Here is a 19089-nt window from a genome sequence, read left to right as displayed (position 1 = left end):
GAAGTCATGAGTCATGTTGTTCAGTACAGCAGCGGTGATCAATGATGGATGTGCGCGCGCGCGCTTCGATACAAAAGTCATCTCTCCTATAAGTTTTCGCATTACATATTGGGAGAGTCGAAAAGCCTCCAAGTGCGGCGCTAATGTATTCAAGTCAAACTGGCTAGAAAATTGGTGTATGCATTATTTACGCTACTGTGCTGTAATTTATTATTTAGTTTCCTTCCAACTCGTTTTGACTTCGGATTCGAAGTAATTCTCCGTTCTGTTGTTGTTTTTTTCGGCCACATAACCTTAAACTTTTTTTCTCCCGAAGGTTACGGCAAAGTGCGCAAAAAGTAAGATTAATGTTCGCTCTCTTCGTCTATCTCTTCGCATCCATCCGATGAGCTCCGAGGAGGGATAATCTATTTTTAATCACCTGCGAGGAATCTTCGTTCGTCTTTGGCGAAGAAGCTGACTTTTGCCTTCGTTCCACAAGTCTTCGGGACTCCGTGAACAGACCTCACGCTGGGCTGGCTGGTTGGTAGCACGACGGACGATATTCCTAAATAAACAAAGACTGATGTTTCGTCTTTCAGTGCGCTAGATTTGTGATGGTTCGCAAGTCGAACTGCAGTCCCCGTACAGCACACATGTCCTCGCAATCGATTCTAGTTCTAAAGGGGGCGCGCGAACACACTTTTGCTGAAATCGATTGATCGATGCTAACGACCAGTCCCAATATCCCCGGGAAAAGGCAGCCTCAGCAGGGGTGATGCGAACTTTTCAGCTCATCAATAATCGCCAGGAGTTTGGCTTTTATGCTGCTGCTGCTGCTCTCAGCCCATTCCAGTCCGTCATCGTTTCTTATTGCGATTGTGGTGCGGCGCGGACCAGCAGCAGCGAGAGAGGAGCTACCTTTTCACGAACAGGTGATTAATGATAGGTTTTGGTGCTTCCGTTGGTTGGGTTGGTGGTGCCGAAGTCGAGGGGTGCCTTTCGGTGGGATTGATGTTCGAAGGAAGGAAGCGATATTTCACAATATGCAATCTCAAGCTTTAATGAAGTTGAGTTAAGTGGAGCGAGTAGGCGTCCCCGATGGGGGTCATCGATATCTTCGAGGTTTGTCTACGTTGAAAGAGTTACCAGTAACAAGAATTCTCCAGTATTCACAGCAAAATTGTTGAATTTGGAACTTTAATTTAAACATTTTTCAGGCAGTATCGGTGAGGTGTCATTCAGCTCTTCCACAGTTATTAATTGCGAGGATTCTAAGCCAAGTTACCATTTTTGTATTCGTATAGCATGAGACTAACACGATGGAAACTATTAGGCCCCTGGGAAGTCGAGAAACTTTCCAACCCGAAAATGCCCTAGTCCAGTCCAGATTAATATCGTCAGTAGTTCCTCGTCCCATCTTCTTTTCCTCCAAAACTTGAACGCACATCATCCTGTATGGTGGTTCTAGGATTGATCCTCGCGGCGTTGCCTTTCTCGAAGCCTTTGAGAAAAGAGATCTGGTCGTTCTTAAACATGGCTCCACCACTTATTTCAAGGGACATTCTGCTACTTCCACTGATGTCACCGCAGCCAACAGGGACCTGAACTCCCAACTCCTAATAGTTAACCTGATACCGAAAAACTAGCGACGAGCTGGTTCCAGACCGGGATCTCTTCAGCTTCATACCCATCCCTTTACCTACTGCGCCTTCAAGGTAGTAGAAAGACGCCTGTCAACAGGCATATTCGACAGAAGTTGGCGAATGACGGAAGATTCGGATTTCAAGCATATGCTAGTTAAGGGGCCGTTATCCAGAATGCCGTCGATAAAGGGAAGAACGTCGACATAGTCTCATTGGATATTTCGAAGTCGTTTTATCGTATTTGAACCCCCCGTTCACAGTTGCTGAATTGAGGATTCTCTAGGAATATTCTAGCATTCATCTACAACTTTCTCTCCATCCGGTCTTTTCAATCGGCAACTCTGCGTTCGGAAATTGGGATCCCACAAGGTTACGGCGGTGATCCTATTTTTAGTCACCATGAATGGGGTCTTTAATGATCCCACAAAAGTAATTTTTATTGTTGTTTTCGCTGACAACACTTTGTTTGTAATCGACGGAGATACTCCGGTCAGAACACAAATTTGAACCCAAGCAGTATTTGGCACCGTCTATTGTTGGGTCTCTTCTGTTCGCTTTAATATGTCAGCCGGCAAATATGTCTGCGGTATATAAGCAATAGACAACACCATCTTTCTGGCTCCAGCCGCCAGTTAAATGATCAACTCATTCCCTACCGGAATCTTATACAAATCCTTGAGGTCCCCGGTTGCGGGTCAGTGATTAATCTAAATAAAACCCTTTCAAAATCGCATAGGACCAAATCGAAGATGCGATGATCGATAGCCGGCTGATTCATGGATTAGAACTTAAATGCCCAGCACGCAGATAACTCGTCAACATCATTTCCCTAGTATTCAATAAGTATCTGCGCATCCGGACTTCTCCTCTCTACCAGCCATATGCAGAAGAAACGCCCCGAGACGCTTCCGTGATATCCGGAGGATACCGGATCGCTCTCATTGTGCAAGGAGATCGGCTTCTACGAACGGGGACCGGCGCCGATATTCAACCATGTGCATTATATCGTCAACAGACATCGTAAGATAATTTTTGAAAATCCTGGCTCATCCAAACTATTCTTGAGTTCGAGAGTTGCTGTATCGTTTTCATAGTTTCGATACGTCTCAAATCATAACCCATACATCTACAGGATGTTATTGACCTACTATAAATTGATTTTTTCATATATTTTAAGTCATCCAAACTGTCCTGAGCAGGCTTGTAAAATGTCATCTGCATGTCATTTGACTAATTTGTTCATAACTTCCTTCAGAAGCCAAATTTTCTTCATAATTTTAGATGTACTAATAACGCTTGAGTAGGGCTATATTTTTGTCCAAGGGTACATTACTCTAAATATAACATCTGCGGCTGGAAAGTCAAAACTCTCCAAAATGTCACGTGTCATTTGACATAATGTCATTTGAATGACATTTTGCCTCCCACGCCTCAGATTACATATTTACAGCAATGTCTTGTTGGACAAAGTTGTAGGTACATTTAAGCGCTATAAGTTCGCCATACCTCAGGAGTTGATAGCTATCGCCTGAAAAAAGTTCTGGGAAAAATATGCAGACGAATGCAAATGACATTTTACAACACTGGTCCTGAGATCAGAACTCAGTTGTAGTAGTAGCATTTTTCGTCTCGCAAAGTTTTGATACTTGAACTATGAGTATTTTATCGCCAAACTGGGCTAAGATCTTGAAATTCTTAGCTGTCAAGGTAGCGTTTTTCTTGAAAGGTAAAAAATACCGCTGGATAGTTCCGGGATATTCTGGGTCATCCAAACTGTTCTTGAGTTTAGAAGCTGCAATCGATTTTGTTACGTATTCAATCATTCCATTTACATCTCCTGGAACAATAGATTCAATAGACATCGAAGAATATTTTAGTTATTCTGGGTCATTCAAATTGTTATTGCTATTAGTTAAAGATTTGATCTCAAGGACAGTTTGGATATCTCTAGACTTCCAGGAGATCTAATGTAGTAACGATAAAAGCTACTGCCACAACTGTTGATCGCTTATTCTGAAATTCTGTCAATTGGTCTCCTTGTAGGTGTATAATTTAATTTATTACGTAGAATACATTTCGGAATTTTGAGTGACGGAAAAGGGTTTTCTTGCTGCTGTAGAACTCAAGGACAGTTTGCATGACCCAAAATATCCCATAACTATTTTGAGGACTCACCTCAGGGGCATTCCTGGCTTGCCTAATAACCAAGGAATGTAAATGTCGCTGAAAAATGCAAAAGCAAGCGACAAAAGAGACTAGCGATAACTCTTTGTCCCCATCTGCAGAGGATAAAGACATTGTTGCGTTCCATTTTATTTGCAACAAACATGGAGAGGTAATTGTTGTGAACTTTTCAAACTGCAATAACTTGTTTATTTTAGAAGTAAAACGCAAATCATGTCAACAGATGGTTAAGTTTATGTCTAATCTATGATAACTGATACTAATTTAACCAAAAACATCATCGGAAACCGACTGCTTCTCAAAATGCGTGGCAGGCGATAATTGTCCTATTCTGTTGCAGTTTGGGACAAACGCTTATTGCGAGTTGAGTTTGTCCCAACATTTACAAGAGAGGATAATGTCGTTGTCATTGGCAATGTTGTTATTTTACATTCCTTGCTAATAACCATGTCCCCAGCAAAAATAGCGCCTTCCAGGTATCTTTTCCTATCGGGAGGAAATCTCTACCCGGTCCTCTTTTCGGCGTTCTCCTTTTTTTTGTCGGAGTGGGATGAATTGCTTTACTCCCAGAGTCGGAGTGGGGTTTGCGCTCACGCGACGCGGCATAGCAGTAAGGGGATTTTATCTACCTATCTACCCGGTGTCACGGAAACAAGAAGTGAGTTACAAGTTTATAATTTCAACAACGATTTTGAAGCAAGTTCTACAGCATTGTGTTTAATATAAGCTCGAAGTTTTCCGTGAAACTGCAAAACAATTTAATTGATTCCTAGACAGAGACTTATTTGAACTCCCAAAGCTATGTATTTTTAGTAATAACAGTCGCAATAACAGTAAAATAGAATTAAGCGAACACCCGTGTTAGTAAAAGTGAGCGGCATCCTGTCACTATCTGACTTTTTTAAAGAAGCCTGTACTGCCTATGATCGCATATCAGTCCCATATTCATAGTTTTCGAGTACGCATCTGTAACGATTATTTTTAGCATAGTATGAGTCATCTTTTAGATGAGTAATTCTCCCTGAAACCGGGCCACTATTTGCACGAGGTTCTTAAAAATGCCTAAATTTATATTCTTTCGAAAGCTTTCGGCGAGTATATTAAGGATCCGAGTTAAATTCATCAGAAATATGAGCCCCTCGTTAGTTATACACGAAATAATTTTTATGGACCCCTCGATTTTTATCAATTCTTGACTAACCAAAACTGTCATGACTCCAACATTTCTCAACCGATCATAGAGATCAGCATATCGTTGGAAAGAGGAAGAGGGTATCCTCAATTTGCAATAATAAAAATACAAGCAGCATATTGAATTTGGCCGCCATCTTGGATTTCTTTTCAAAAACCATTTTTCCGCTAAGTTCGCAACCACCGATTTTGAATATTAATACATCGATGGAAAGCTTAGCTTATATTGTGCATTGTGTCCGAAAATCTCAGGTGTATGTTTCTTTTATCAAAAGTTATGTACGATTTACCAATACAAAAATTCTTGAATTATTTAATACAATAACTTAAATACGGCTCCGTTACGCTCACAACTTTTGAGCCCTTGAAATAAAATACTTTTGTAGATATGCTTTTGATTTTTGAAACATATTTGTCTTAGAATAGTGTATGAAATCAAGGAACTGACGTCGTATTACCATTTTAACCATAAAAAATAATATTCGTTGGTCAGATGGCCCTTCAAAAAATAATTTGGGAAATCATACATTACTTTTGATAGAAAAAAAACCAGATTAATCCACCTAGCAGTGATGATGCCTTTCTCGTGCATTATAAAATATATTGAAAGAATCACATTAAAAAGGTCAAAAAAGCTCTTTAGGAGAATAGATCACTTTTTTTCGATCATTTTGCATGTTTTTGCATTAGTTAAAATGTATTGCCATCATTTTCGGAAAAAAAATTTCGGTTTTGGATTTTTTTTTCCAAGGGGGGACCCTTGGGAAAAAACAATGATTTTTCAATAATTCCGAAATGCAATGTCCGATCGAGCCAATTTTCAATAGCAAACAATGGGACCGCATTCCCCGTCGAATGCAACTTGTTGCGAGTAAATCGGATAATGCTAAGTTCCAAAAAGTGTGTCTACAAAATTTGTACACATACACACATACACACACACATACATACATACACACATACAGACATCACCTCAATTCGTCGAGCTGAGTCGATCGGTATATAAAAATCGGCCCTCCGGGCCTCCTATCAAAATTTTGTTTTTGAAGCAATATTATAGCCTTTACGTACACTTAGTGTACGAGAAAGGCAAAACATACACCTGAGATTTTCGGACAGAATGCACAATATAAGCTAAGCTTTTCATCGATGTATTAATATTCAAAATCGGTGGTTGCGAACTTGGCGGAAAAATGGTTTTCAAAAAGAAATCCAAGATGGCGGCCAAATTCAATATGGCTGCTTGTATTTTTATTATTGCAAATTGAGGATACACTCTTCCTCTTTCCAACGATATGCTGATCTCTATGATCGGTTGAGAAATGTTGGTGTCATGACAGTTTTGGTGAGTCAAGAATTGATAAAAATCGAGGGGTCCATAAAAATGATTTCGTGTATAACTAACGAGGGGTTCATATTTCTGATGAATTTAACTCGGATCCTTAATATACTCGCCGAAAGCTTTCGAAAGAATGTAAATTTAGGCATTTTTAAGAACCTCGTGCAAATAGTGGCCCGGTTTCAGCGAGAATTACTCAGATGCATTGATGAAATTTCGGAGGAAAAATCTTGTTTTATTTTTAAATTTTAAAATGTTTATTCAAGTACATGGTATGCATCGGTCATAAGTTTGGGTTCACTCTCCGGAGTGAGCGAATTTTCGCCAAATATTGTCTGGAGTACAGTTCTTGACGTTTTGTTTGGAAACTAACTTTCTTCAATGTATATTTTGCCTAAATTTAAACTGAAAAAACGGTGAACCCAAACTTTTGGCCGATGCATACCATGCACTTGAATATTGATTTTGATTTTTAAAAATAAAACAAGATTTTTTCGATGAGATGATTAAAATTAGGCTCCGTTCCACTTTTTATTTCGAAATTTTGTGGGCTCAATTTTGAGAAAAATCAACATTTTATTACTACATAAATTTAAGAAAAATGTGTATCTTAATATAATATTTTAGAACATAAAAAATGAAAATTGTAAGTTTAAAAGACCTACGATTCTTTGTACTAAGCTAACAATACCCGAAATCCGATGTAAGATGGCAAAAATACGGCCAAAAACTTTTGCCAATATTTTTAAAAGACAGGAACACCGTCTTCGACCAGAGGTCGTACAGACTGAACACTTAACACCTAGCATTAGACAACGGACACATAACACCCAGTGGACCAGTGGAGAATTTTTCGATCACGAAAAGTTTCTTCCTTACCGGGGCGGGAATCGAACCCACACTCCATAGCACATGCGTCTAGACGATTGACGTCGCCAACCACACGGCCACGAAGCCGTGGGTGAATCCAAACTTTTGGCCGGGAGTGTATATAGCGGTTTTTTTAAACAAAAACCCTGATTAATCCACCTAGCGGTGTTGGTGCCTTCTTCGTGCAAAAAAATACCAAAAAATATGAGTGAGTGCTTTTTAGCGTGTTTTGCGCATATAAAATAGTATTTTGGCCATAACTTCTGATCCCATAGTCCAATCTGGCCAATTTGAGAAAAATCAACATATTTTGTTGCGAGTGATTCGGCCAATGCTAAGTTCAAAAAAGTGTGTCTACAAAATTTTGTACACATACACACATACACACACATACGTACATACACACAAACAGACATCACAAAAACAATGAAACAATGAGCCAAGATTCTGCGTCGAATGCAACTTGCTGCGAGCAAATCGGTTAAGGATAAGTGCCTGAAAAATGAGCTAGACTTTTTGCGCACACACACACAGACATCACTCGAATTCGTTAGCTGTCTAATTTTTTGTTCCTATTTTTTCCTTTCGGCCGGTGATAGTGATAGTTTAACGTGATTCGACTTAAGTGAAGTTTTTTTTACACATAAAATCGCTAGATTTCAAGTGTGCGATGACGGACACTCTTCGGCCCTTTCACAAATCGTTAGTGTCAACAAGTGTTCTTCTGTTTGTCCGCAACTTGAATGATATGTGCTGAAAAAATACGAGGCATTTCGGCAAAACCTTGGCAGAACCTTGCTCGGCAACCATTACCAAGAAAGAGTGGAACATCGTGAATTTGGTGAGATCTTCCAATTATAGCTTTAATATCCTGGGCTGGGCCGATATCCAGAAATTGCTCCTTATTTGGATTATTGGATGCATTGCATTACATTCATTTTTTCCGTTCTGCTTCCGTCAAATTTTTCGTGATATAACGTACCTAATCAACATTAAACTTAAATCGGTCATATTTGTAAAATTAACCGTTGTGTGGCCGGCAAAAAACACCCTTTACAGGCCGGAAGGGTATTCGGGTACCCACAAAACTAAAATGCTTATATCTCAGACAATTTTCAACCGATCTACATAATTTTGGTCTCGATTTAAAACTTCTTCTTCTATCAAGTTTTTATGGGGATGGACCGATCAGGTCACTCTGATTTCCGGGAAATCCAGATTTCTAGGATTTGGTGGAATTCAATGGGATTGTATAAAGTCGTCTTATGACAAGTGAAGACATTCCACTAAAAAGCTCAAAATAATTTTCTTATCTGAGATCCATGTTTTTCACTGCATTGACTGTGAAATATTTCTACCCTGGTTTTGATACTACTATCGACAGTATTTAACAACCAAAAATACACTAAAAACAACTGTATTGTATTGAGATGTAAGATTTTGGTGCGACGTTTGTATTGGAGTCTTCTAGATTTGTGTATGCCGGGGTTTTGTACGGATTTTTGTGCAGAACTGTGTTAAAATCTGCCGTCCGCTGATTGGTTGTATGTTTTTAAAATATTGACGTAACAATGAACTAAACAGTTTTGGAATGTAATATCGTCGTAATTATTACCTTTATATTGTTGAATAGAAATCGACTAGTTCAGAATAGGCATAGACAATAGCTTTCTGTGAAAGATTGATTGTTAGCATTCGAGTTGAGAAAATAACTATCGAGTACCTGAAAAACATCGCAGCAGTTTAACGGAATCACTAATAAATAATCACTCGCCACGAACGAATGATAGTTTGAAATCTCGTTGGAACACAAAGATGTAATTAATAATCACCGTAGGCGGTCAGCCCAAAGTACAAATAAACAAAGTCTATCGCTAAGATATTGATTATTGTTCCTCGCGTTAGATGAATATAAAACAATCACACTAGCTGATTATCGCGGACAGTTGAAAGATAAATTAACAATAGCTCTACCGGAGCAATTGATTGTCTGCCCTTACGTTGGGTGAACAATGACAAAATACGTCGTAACTGATCTATACTTTGTTCTCGCATCAACATAAACATGCTAGTTGCTTGGATTACATCACTTACCAAGGTGAATCCTGATCTAAGTAATGACACTTCCTCTCCCTACTTACAATACTCCTTCCTGTAACAATCGTAGAGATGCAGACGATTCGTCGGTCTCTAAAACAACGATTGTTATACAAACATTCCTTCCCTTCCTCGATGACCGTAAGGACGTCGCCGGCGCCACAATTGACCCTGTGAAAGTTTAGCTTTGGGAACGTGCACATTGAGGCCGGGTTGTTAATCCCAAGACCCATCTGTTGGTTCTCTGTGCAATTCCGCTAGTTCTGGTCAATCACGGAGTAGCAACTACGAATTGTACGGTCATCTCATGCTCATGCTCATGCTCATGCTCATTAGACTGGCCCAGGAAACAAAAAGTTGTCTAATTCCACGGGGCACCCCCCAGGATTGTGTCTTTGGGTGAGAAAATCAATCTCTGAAAATTTCAGCTCAATTGCTTGTTGCATAAGCTGGCGCATTTGATTTGAAGTTTGTATGGGGATTTCAGCCAAAATGTATAGAAAAATACACCTCCGTCACTCATTCGATCTGGAAATTATTTCTGATTGCTCGATTGACCTCAGAATTGCAAAAACGGCAGTTGGTATGCTATAGAACAATTTCACAGAATATTGAATGATTAAATGAACTTTTACATAGGTTTCGGCTGATGCGATTCGATCAAAAAACCCAAAAATACACAAATCAGCTCCTAATAAATCAACCGAAAATTATATAAAAGTTCATTTAATCATCATGCAATGTTCTGTGAAATTGTTCTGTAGCATACCAACTGCCGTTTTTGCAATTCTGAGGTCAATCGAGCAATCAGAACCAATTTCCAGATCGAATGAGTGATGGAGGTGTATTTTCCTATACATTTTGGCTGAAATCCCCATACAAACTTCAAATCAAATGCGCCAGCTTATGCAACAAGCGATTGAGCTGAAATTTTCAGAGATTGATTTTCTCACCCAAAGACACAATTCTGGGGGGTGCCCCTTGGAATTCGACAACATTTTTTTCTCCCCATAGTAATCTGGGCCAGTCTAATGCTCATGCTCAAGGCAAAAAACAAAACTGGTTTAAATACTCCTCAATTCTGTACTCTGTACTCGAGGTCTGCAATTTGCATTTAAAAAGCCCCATTCGTGAAGAGCAAGACCATGGTTGACCTGAATGGAAAGTAGTCGGACGATTTTCACATTATACGCCCCCGGAAATAATTATAAACATTCGCTGATTTTTATACAAAATAGTCTTATTTTAGGATTGAAATCTCGATTTCTAGCGATTAGATTGGGAACATTTTTGGCATCACAGCCTGACTAATTTTTTAATAAATGAGTGTTTTTGTATGTATGTTTACTGAGAAGGCACGTTTAGTAGGAAATAATTATAAAGCCACTCCACTTGTATGGAGCTTCATATAAAAGTGGTGATTTTATAATTATTTAAGTATACATGCATACAAAAAAAAAATCAGGCTGGGATGCCAAAACAGGTCCTCAATCTAATCGCTAGAAATTGTGATTCTCAAACATGACCATTTTGTATGAAAATCAGCAACTGCTTTATAATTATTTTCGGAGGTGTACACTAGGCGTTTTTTTAGCATTTTACTTCAAATTTATATATTGGTACCAGATTTATATTTGATTTGATTAATAATAAAAGTAGGTACGAATCATTTTCATGTTGAACTTATTTACAGCAGGCTGTGCAACAATAGTGACTTTAGTGACCATCTTCCAAAAAATAGTGACCTAAGTGACTTTTGGATGCAAATATTGACTTTGGAGTGACTAGACTTGAAATAGAGACCAAGTCACTAAAAAGTGACTCGCTACCAGGCCTGCACTGGAGAAGCTCCTTCCCACGCCTTCTCACGCCAATTATCTGCCCAAATTAGCAAGAATAGATCGGTCAAGCCGGGTTAGGGACAAAACGTCGAAATGCACAAAAGATCAAAAGGGATAAAAAGTCGAAAAGGATTTCTTTTCTCTCATTCTTGTTTGCTGTTTCTTCTATCTCTTTTCTTCTTCCTTCGTTTTTCATCCATCTCTCCTACTCTTTTTATATTTTCTTTTTCTTCTTTCTTTTTCCTCATTCCATTTTTTCCTTCTTCATGAACAATCCTTCCTTGTCTTTTTCCTTCTTTATTCTTCCTTGTTCCTTCTTATTTTACCTTTTGTCCTTTCCCACGTGTTGTCCCTTTCGTAATTTTCCTCCTCTTGAACTTTTGTCCCTTTCGACGATATGTCTATTCGACCTTTTGTCCTTTAAACTTTTTGTCTTTTGTCATATATTCAATCAAACCAGGATTATTTCCTTACTTCTTTAAAAAAAACATGGAATCTATGTTTTACCAGATGCGATCTGAACCACAATACACTGGAGTCCGTTTTACGCGGGGGATATAAACTGCGTAAAAAACGCGCAAAAAACTGCGTAGATAAAAAAAAGCGTGAATCATTAAAACCATGTTAAAAACGACTCAAGCTATCTATCTTTAGAAAAATCGCATGAAAACAACCTTTTTCGAAAAATCCGCGTTAATCCCGAGAACCGCATAAAATACGACCCGCGTATAAAAAAAACGACGTAAATAGGGACCCCAGCATACAACCAAAAGAGCTTTGGACTTTGCTTGTTTCCGAGAAGCACTTGAATCACCGCAACAATTGGATACTGGCCTACAACTTTCTTGGTTGAGTCTAGAAGAGATTATTGACCCCTTTCTATAGAGCAACGATGAACTGGGTTTTATAGGGTTATTGCTCCTGGACTACATACAGCTCGTATATTCATCACATCAAAAACAAACCAATGAAAAGTTTTTTGTGATTTTTCCCCTACCCAAGAATTTACTTAAGAGGTTGCGAAAAATTAAATCATCAGAAAACCGCCACGTACGTCGTTGGAGATAACGATTTCAAATGATCTGTGAAATGTCGGTAAAGATTTGTCTGAGTGGTTTACCCTAGTAGCACAATTCCGATCGATTTTGTTGCAGCAACTCCAATGTGATTGGATTTGGTCGCATATAAGTCACAGAGACTGGTATATGATAAGTGTGCTACTCGGGTAGGGTCATTTGGCCGAATAGTTGAAATACGTTTCCTTATGATGTGTGTGAAGAGAGAAAGAAAGAATCAAGATGAAATTATGAAAAGGGAAGAAAGAAGAGCGAAAAAGGAAGAAGGAAGAAGCAAGAAGGAAGAAAAAAAAAAGAAGAAGAACGAAAAAGGAAGAAGAAGGAAGAAAGACGAAGGACGAAGAAATACAGAAGAAGAAGAAGAAAGAACGAAAGAAGAAGGAAGAAAGACGAATGAAGAAGGAAGAAGAAAGAAGGAAGAAAGAAGAAGGAATAAAGAAGAAGGAAGAAGGAAGAAAGAAGAAGGAAGAAGAAATAAGGAAGAAAGAATAAGGAAAAGAGGAGAGGGAAGAAGGAAGAAGGAAAAAGAAGATGGAGGAAGGAAAAAAAGAAAGAACGCAAAAAGAAGGAAGAAAGAAGAAGGAAGAAATAAGAAGAAAGAAAGAATAAGGAAGAGGAGCGGAGGAAGAAGGAAGAAGTTCTCTATTCTCAGTTCACTTTTCCTACTTTTTCCGTGCTCTAGTGTTGTAATAAAGAAGAAAACATTGCTACAATCCTTGAAGTAGATTATTTGCTCTCCTAACAATCTTTGCTCATAGATGATCAAATAATGAGGTGGTTTGTAACGTCTGCGCGAATAACCAAAACCGCGTGGAGATCGAACTCACCATTGTGTTTAATTTGATAAACCCTAGTTAGCGGGAATACTTACTTGACTAAAGGTGACTGCAGCGCCGGTACTGTGAAAATTTTTGGTGACCAGTTCCAGTGGGGAACAGGACAGGAAGGGCGAGCTAGCCGGGGGTGTGTTATACCCGCCTGCTGCGAACAACGATTCCGTCACTGTGGAAGAAACAGAGAATAAACATAATCAATGATAGAAAATCATTTATAAGATTATTCAAAATTATTTTATTTTAATTATTATATTTAATTATATAAAATTATTTAAAATGTAAAATAATGTTATTTTAAGCAACTTAATGGGTTACAGTTTTTGTGATTAGTTTTTGGCTTTTTGTTTCAAATAACAGAACTGATTCGTCGTCGAAAAAGTATTCTCATGATTGAAAAATCAAAATATAAATAATAAAAATCAAAGCCTCAAATGCTTCCTATTGAAGGAGGCGACGGGGAAAAAGACTAAACATTTTCGAATCAAAGGTAGGTACGAGAGGGGCACGATCTAGCGGCAGCGAAAAAACGCTGAAGTGGGCAAAAAGCAAAATAACCGACTCAACAAGCAGGAGGAGGCCGCCCGGAGATGGAGATAAGACGTTGGCGTTGTTGGCAGACCAACGAGCGAATTCGAAGTTGAAGAGGTTATGCCGAGCGCAAAGGTATAGGAGGGTTTTGCTACTCTGGAACCCGTTTGGAAATGGGTCAACCGGAGCCGGACAGAGGCGGCGAGGCGCGCGATGTGGCGGTAAAGCGAACATTATTAGCAATCTCGTTCAGGTCCACCGAGTGTGATTGTGTGGTTTTTGTTTAGAGGAGAATGCGAGGTTTGAGTTTATTTTTTTTCCTATGTCAGTACCAGTCAGTCGGTGGTCAATGTCAATTTGTTGCTGAGTGTCGTCTGGAGAACGGGTCTGTTTTGGGTTGTGGGGCCTTTTACATATTTCTGCTGTTTGCAAACTTGAACACATTTTTCCACACGAGCGAATTTCGAGGAATTCGTGTAATAAATAGCTTAGGTTTTCATGCTGTTGGTTCTTTTGTTCTATTTTTCTGATGTTTTATGCAGAAAGCGACTGCTTTTTGCAAGGTTTGAGGTTTTCATCGAAAAAAATAGTCAGAAAGAAATTCAATCAATTTCTATATTTAATTTAAAAGCTGGAGTTACGAGGAAATAGAATAATAATTAAATGCTCTATAATCAAACAAATCAACTGTTAGTCCCAGTTCTTCAAAGCCGTGTTTAACGATCCCGCAATTTTCTTCTATAGATATTGCAATCCGCTGATGGTGTCAAATTTCGTTCTTCTTTTATGAGACCGGTTGGTCGTAGCTGTCACATCGCATCCACCATTTCTAACGACACGTATTCATTAAGACTCTGCCGGACTCAAAGACCTTTATGGCCAAAGTTATTTTCCAATTAAATTTGATCCCTTTAGCGAGAGCTCTCGAGTGATTATGGCAACCATCAGACATGCATTTCACCAGGCCTTTCTTCCTCTTCAAATACGAGCTGAATGAAGATTGGACTTTTTTTTGTTCTTTCAGTCATGAGGGTGCATTCTTGTTTACCTCACCCTCATATTACGCAGAATGTGGATCGGTTTTCTCGGTTATGTAAAGAATCCAGCATTATCACACACGCATGAAAAAGATAGCAGTTTCAACTTTTCTATGTGAATGTTATGTCAAGTATACATTTATTCAACAAGGGTAGTAAAGTACTGCAAAAATAACTCAGAATTAGGTAGATTTTTTTTCGTAAATAAGTAAAAAAGGAAAAATACCAAAACATATTTTTTCACAGTGCATGATTCTGTTTATCTTGCGGCCCACATCTCGGTACTCGGGAATCCCGGTTCATTATGAATACCATTCCGTCAGAGTGGAGGGAAATGGAAATCTTTACAAGTGGTCCCCGTTTCTGCTGTAGGGACTTTGTTTACACTCACAACAGTGTAATAAAATTGAAAATGATACGAGCCGGTCATCCATAGCTCTGACAGACGTGTACAACCGAACGCAACGCCCCGGATCTTCTTGATAGGTCCTGAAGCTTTCCTTTCCAAGAAATGAATGTCTGTCTACCTTTCCGTATATTTGTCTTTGTAATTCGTCTTCGTTCTGGCTCTATGCCCCTTTCCCCTCAACCTGGCTCGAACAAGGGGTGGTTTGGCCGAAATGCTTTGTTTATCTTATCCCATATCGGCAGTATTTCCGTAAGGAATGGAAGATTGCGTCGTTCTGAACGGGAACAATAAACCTTCTATATTTTATGGCGAAGATAACGCGTTGAGAAGATTGGCCTTTTCTGGACATTATCCAAATAAAGTTGAGTGTGAATCTACAAATTTAGAACGGGTTGCATTTTTTTCTATTTTGCAATCTTCGACTTATAGGCTAGTAACAGTCTTCAGATATTTAATAAGACGGTGGTGTGGGGAAATGGAACCCGGACGTTGACCGGCACGTTTCCTCAGCGACGATAGGTGAGTGTGACAACTTGTTTCTTGTTCGTTCCCCGATTCGGATCTGATCTGCTGATGCGGATGACACCGATGGCGGAGGAAAGAGGAACAATACGGACTGAAGTGGAATGGAAGGATAACAGCAACCGCCATCCTTAAGTTGGACAGCAGCCGACACGAGCGGCGCGAGGGGGTTATGAATCTCAAACAATTGTGGTTTCGAATGGTCTTGAAGCATCTCGACTGAGGTTGAGCCCTTGAGGTGGTTGTTGATATAAATTTTACAGATAGCATCTTTATCTACAGAGCCGTAAATATGTAGGCTGGTAAAGTGAGGAGAGTGAAGCTCCGGTCATGGCTGGAATCGGTATTTTGCATTAAACCAACAAGTTTTTTCGCTCATCCCCAAGAGAATGGCAAGAACAAAGCATTCCGTGTGGAAGGATGGAATTAATAAGTGAATAGTTGTTTTAGATATGATTCCGGATTATTGATTTATGAGAAAAAGCAATGTTGTGGTTGTCTATGAGCTGAGGCATTTGCTTTGTTATTTGGCGTTCACAGAAGGCCAATGCCGGTCGTACTCGGCACGAACCCCGGGGAAACATAAGGTCAGGGAAACGTTTGTCTAGACCAAAAGTTGTTCGACCGATCAAACCAGTAGGCTGAAGCCCATCTGTCCGAAAGTTGTTTGGTCGAAAATGCCATTTGGCCGAAATTGACGTTTGGCAGGGAGGGCTATTTGGCCGAAATTGCCGTTTGCTGTTTTTCGTGAGACCCATCGGCCTTGTTTGTCACCCTCACTTCGTAACATATTCAAATTCGCCTGAGCACTGTCAATTTCCGAATGAATATCAGTCAGTGAGTATTTTATTTAGATTCCGCTCAGTGTATGAAGGGCTGTGGACAACAGATCAAAAAGACAAGAATGAACAAATTTAAAAAAAATCAGTGTAATCAACCTGATCGTAAAAAAAGTTGAATAATATGATAAGAATATGTTCCTGAACTAAAATCTTGAGTCTAAAGGTCAGGAAGCTGCCATTTGAGAGACATGAAGGCTTTTTTTTTCAAACAGCTCAGTTGCAACCTGTTGCTTTTTCCTGTCAAAAGATTCGGTAGCACCTTTCAAGAGTATTGGAAGCCTTCTTTCAAGAAGCTTGGAAGCCTACTTTCAAGAGGCTCGGGAGCCTCTTTCAAGAGGTTCGGAAGCCTGCTTTCAACAGGCTCCGAAGCCTCTTTTCACAAGGGTTGGACGTCGTTTTTAAGAGGCCCGGAAGCATCCTTTCAAGAGGCCCGGAAGCCTCCTTTCAAGAGGCCCGGAAGCCTCCTTTCAAGAGGCCCGGAAGCCTTCTTTCAAGAGGCCCGGAAGCCTCCTTTCAAGAGGCCCGAAAGCCTCCTTTCAAGAGGCCCGGAAGCCTCCTTTCAAGAGGCCCGGAAGCCTCCTTTCAAGAGGTCCGGAAGCCTCCTTTCAAGAGGTCCGGAAGCCTCCTTCCAAGAGGCCCGGAAGCCTCCTTCCAAGAGGCCCGGAAGCCTCCTTCCAAGAGGCCCGGAAGCCTCCTTCCAAGAGGCCCGGAAGCCTCCTTTCAAGAGGCCCGGAAGCCTCCTTTCAAGAGGCCCGGAAGCCTCCTTTCAAGAGGCTCAGAGCCTCTTTCAAGAGGCTCAGGAAGCCTCCTCCTTTCAAGAGGCCAGAAGCCTCCTTTCAAGAGGCCCGGAAGCCTCCTTTCAAGAGGCCCGGAAGCCTCCTTTCAAGAGGCCAGAAGCCTCCTTTCAAGAGGCCCAGAAGCCTCCTTTCAAGAGGCCCGGAAGCCTCCTTTCAAGAGGCCAGGAAGCCTCCTTTCAAGAGGCCGGAAGCCTCCTTTCAAGAGGCCAGGAAGCCTCCTTTCAAGAGGCCCAGAGCCTCCTTTCAAGAGGCCAGAAGCCTCCTTCCAAGAGGCCCGGAAGCCTCCTTCCAAGAGGCTCAGAAGCCTCCTTTCAAGAGGCCCGGAAGCCTCCTTTCAAGAGGCCAGGAAGCCTCCTTTCAAGAGGCCCGGAAGCCTCCTTTCAAGAGGCCCGGAAGCCTCCTTTCAAGAGGCCCGGAAGCCTCCTTTCAAGAGGCCCGGAAGCCTCCTTTCAAGAGGCCCGGAAGCCTCCTTTCAAGAGGCCCGGAAGCCTCCTTTCAAGAGGCCCGGAAGCCTCCTTTCAAGAGGCCCGGAAGCCTCCTTTCAAGAGGCTCGGAAGCCTCCTTTCAAGAGGCTCAGAAGCCTCCTTTCAAGAGGCTCGGAAGCCTCCTTTCAAGAGGCTCGGAAGCCTCCTTTCAAGAGGCTCACTCAGAAGCCTCCTTCCAAGTGGCTCGGAAGCCTTCTTCCAAGAGGCTCGGAAGCCTTCTTCCAAGAGGCTCGAAAGCCTTCTTCCAAGAGGCTCGGAAGCCTTCTTCCAAGAGGCTCGGAAGCCTCCTTTCAAGAGGCTCGGAAGCCTCCTTTCAAAAGGCCCGGAAGCCTTCTTTCAAAAGGCCCGGAAGCCACCTTTCAAATGACCCGGAAGCCTCCTTTTAAATGGCCCGGAAGCCTCCTTTCAAAAGGCCCGGAAGCCTCCTTTCAAGAGGCCTGGAAGCCACCTTTCAAATGGCCCGGAAGCCTCCTTTCAAAAGGCCCGGAAGCCTCCTTTCAAGAGGCCCGGAAGCCACCTTTCAAATGGCCCGGAAGCCTCGTTTCAAGAGACCCGGAAGCCGTCTTTTACTTTTCACTTTTTTTTACTTCTCAAGTGAAAAAAAGAAATGAAAAGTGAGAAGAAATATGTGAGATGTGAGACATGTCGGAAGCCTCCTTTCAAGAGGCCCGGAAGCCACCTTTCAAATGGCCCGGAAGCCTCGTTTCAAGAGACCCGGAAGCCGTCTTTTACTTTTCACTTTTTTTTACTTCTCAAGTGAAAAAAAGAAATGAAAAGTGAGAAGAAACATGTGAGATGTGAGAAATGTCAAGGACTGCAAACTGAAAACTGAGAACAGAGAACTGAGAACTAAGAACTGGAACAGAGAACTGAGCAATAAAAAGTGAGAAATGAGAAGTGAGAAATAGGAAATGAAAAGTGAGAAATAAGAAGCGAGAAAAGAGAGATGAGTATTGAAAAGTGAAAAAATCATCCTTATTGCTCTTCATTTTTGCTCTTCTTTATGCTTCCTCTTCTTCCGCCTTCTTTCTTTTTCCTTATTCCTTCTTCCATCTTCATTCTTTGTGATCCTTTTTCTTTATTCCTTCGTTCCTCTTTCATTTTCCTTCTTCCATCTTCATTCTTCCTTTATCCTTCTTTCTACTTTTCTTCCTTCCTTTTCCTATCCCTTCTTCTTCTTTCGTTCTTCCTTCTTCCATACTTCTGCTTCGTTCTTCCTTCTTCCATATTTCTTTGGTTATTCTTCATTCTCATTTCTCGGCTCGTATTTCTTACTACTCGCTTCTCATCTTTCATATCTCATTTTCGTATATGACTTGTTTGGCCAAATGCCCTGTTCGGTCGAACGCTTTTTTTGGACAAATGAGTAGTTCGGTCAACCGTGTGTTCTGTTCGGCCAGATGACATTTT

This window comes from Armigeres subalbatus, chromosome 3 (assembly GCF_024139115.2).
Source record: "Armigeres subalbatus isolate Guangzhou_Male chromosome 3, GZ_Asu_2, whole genome shotgun sequence".
Lineage (NCBI taxonomy): Eukaryota > Metazoa > Arthropoda > Insecta > Diptera > Culicidae > Armigeres > Armigeres subalbatus.
Note: the sequence above shows the minus strand (reverse complement) of the source record.